Source organism: Leucopleurus acutus (genome assembly GCF_964270905.1).
Source record: "Leucopleurus acutus genome assembly, chromosome: 5".
In the NCBI taxonomy this organism is placed as follows: Eukaryota; Metazoa; Chordata; class Mammalia; order Artiodactyla; family Delphinidae; genus Leucopleurus; species Leucopleurus acutus.
In genome coordinates this window covers 65,720,148-65,723,401 of record NC_139147.1, presented here as the reverse complement: position 1 = coordinate 65,723,401, position 3,254 = coordinate 65,720,148, and positions in this window count along the sequence as shown.

Sequence of the window (3,254 nt, the reverse complement as noted above, 5' to 3'; positions counted from 1 at the left end):
GGCCCTTGGACACACGAGACAGGAAGTCCCGCCCCAACGAGGGCAAAGGCCAAAAGAAGAGCAAAGGCGGAGCCGGATCCGACCACACTTCCGGTTGGAGGCGGGAAGGACCGCTGCGGTGCGGCGTCGCCCCGCCGGAAGTGAGGTGGCGGAGAGTAGACACGCTCAACGCTCTCTGGCCCCGCCTCTGGCGTTATGTGCTTGGTCTTCCTGCGCCCGGAAAACGGGAGAGTTGGACAGTTTGCAGGCGGCGAGACGTGTTCGTAAGCTAAAGTAGGTTAGCGTATTTAAAACGGCAGAAACCCCATGTAGGTGAAGAAAGTGCAGTGTTCACTACAAGTGGAGTACGGAAAGGGGAAGGCAATTTGCGCAAATACAAGCCCAACTTACCCTGTCACGGACTACCGGGTTGGGTGGGGTCTATTCTTGTTTTCGGAAAGGACCGAGGCGTTGAAGAGGGGTCTTGGTGCCAGTTACCCCGAGATTTCCAGAACACTCTTTAAAGAAATCGGCCCTGGGCTTCACAAGATGGGTTTTACTCCCCTTAGTTCGTATGCCTACTGTTTCTCGAAAGGCAGGACAATTTCTGGAATTTCTACCAGGCGTTTGCTTGATAGTCCAGCAATAATTTCCCGTCACTACAGTCTCCACTAACATGTGCTTCAAAGTATAGTTTTTATTAAAATGCATGCATTTAAAATACTCTCAAACTGGTTTGTGTAATTTCACTTAATCTTTGCTAGCAACCAAATACAGTCACATGTTCTCTTTGCCAATCCCTACCCATCCTTGATTCCTTTCTAGGTGTAATTACAAATCGTTACACTCTTCAGTAGGATACAGTAAATAGAGTTCAGGAATTTGATAGCTGGAATTCTATAGATAAGGCCCAGGAAGTTAACTGATAAGAGTGGCTAGCTGAGTCAGTCATGGCGCCACGAAGATCTCTGGTGTCTGGGAGCCAGGATTAGATTCAGTTCCCAACATAACGTTTACTACGTTGCATCACGATTTCCTATTTGCTATGTGTCTCAGTAGACTAACTTTGAGGTCAGAGACTGTTTATATTCATCTCTCTATCCCCAGTACCTATCATGGCTGGCACATAGGTTGTCCAGTAAAGAATTCAGATCCTCTGACTCTTGGTTCTGGCCGCAGGTTGCTGCCTATCCCATACAGGTGGAGGTGGGCACCGGGATAAAGTCCCAAGGCCTGAAAGCCCAAGAAAATGGCTGTCCAGTCTGTCTAGTGTACACGTGGAAAATCTAAATGCTTAAGATGACCCCAGAATCATTCTGCGATGAGGAGAACTTTGAATTGGAGGGTGGGAGTGTTGGGCAGTTATTACTGAAATCATTTATATACAACTCAGATGTCCCCCCACTACCTTACAGATACAGATGAGGTTATGTAAACAGGCAAATTTTGCTAACTCCATAGCTGGTTTCTCATTTGGGTAACTAAGCTTCATTTGTAAGGTTCCCTTTGCCATCTGGTTGCTCAAGAAGTCCACGGACCCTAGGCCCCACTCACACTTTTGCTGCTATTCCATCTCAGCTCCTCAGACAACTACTCTGTCACCCTCCCACTCTCCCGCTGCTCCAAGCCCCTGGGGCTTACCTTCCTCTACCACTATGAAAGTACTCTCCCTGCTCTGTGGTCTGCCTTTTTGAAGGGTCTCAGAGCAACACTAAGCCAAAAGGTGTCACGTGGCTCACTCAGACCACTCTTGCACATTTAGCTGACTCCTCCCCAGGATGTGCATTTGCCACCACAGTAGAGGCATCAAGGGAAAATTTCAGTGTGGTCAGCACAGTGTGCCTGGAACCACCACTATTCTACCCTTAGACCTTTTGCTGATTTCTGCTCATAGAACCCAGTAGCTTCTCCCCCCATCATGAATTTTCTCCCAGGCGGCAGAAGGTTCCCTTTCCCTGCTAGGTTCACCAGGTACTGCCCTTGCTACATATATTACATTTTATTATATTATATATGACATAAACTGTTACCACAGGTAAAGAGAATGAATTCTGAGAACTCCAAGGACCACTTCATTTAACCATCCCTCAAAGTGTAACTCAGTTTTTACCTCCAGGAAGTTTCCATCTGCACCAGAAATTTCTTCTCCCTCTAAACTTCAGATCCACATTGTCTTTATGAATAATTGGCCTTACGATTAAGGCCTCATATCACCTTAATTACCTTCTGCCTATGAAGCCTCTCATATTATTTTTACTTTATCATCTCACCTAGAGAGCTCCTTCATGCTAGGGAGCCTGTTGTAAACATTTTCTTATCTCCCACTGCTGTGCACAGTAAATGCTCAAGAAGTATCTGATAAATATTAAATGAGTGATTTATAATTGTACCCCTTTGCTTCACCCACAACATCTTACCTCGAGATGCAGCAGGATTACGTTAAGTGAAGGCATCTTTAGATGCATGAGAAGATGGTTTTTTAATGTATCTGTGTTGCTCTTGTTCATAGTCAGTGCAGCGGTAAAGGGTAGGGAACTATCCTCTTCAGAACTGACCCAAAGGAGCCCATTAAATGTTTTTCTCTTGGGAATTTTGGGCTGAGAGACAGAGCCTGGCTGTCTCTGGAACTGCACACAGCAGCACTCCAGAAACTATCCAAACCCTTGTTGATATTCCTGAAACTGCTCTGCTTTCTACCCTTCCAACTACTCAGAGATGCCCTCATATCCTTCTAAAAAGTTCTTTTGCTTAAACCAGCTAGAGGTGGTTTCTTTTCTTTTCCGTTAGGAAAACCTGATGTAACAGCAGAATAAGGTGGCACATTGACAACATCACACAGATGATACTCCCCAAATAAAGGAAAATCATTACTTGTGTTATCCAAGTATCCCACTTCACTCAAATAAATTGAATTATTTTCTTTCCTTGAAGAAAAGTGTGGCTTCTAGCTCTCTGAGGAAGAAATGGTAGGTTTGAGACCCAGATAGTATTAACAACAAACAACAACAACAACTTCAAAAGTTATGGAGATAAAAATTATTTTCAAAACCATACATTTTACATGTCATTACACACCATCCTCATACCATCTACGCAGAGGTAAACAAATAACTGTAAAATCTGAATAACATTTGCTGTACTTAAATACAAAGATGTTCTTAACTCTTCAAAAGGCAGGTGAGAATTGGCATTGATCCAATTCTTACAGTCTTGTCCAGTCCCCCTTGAAGTCAACGTCTGGGCAGTCTGTAAATAGGATTTAGTTAAGCCTGCTG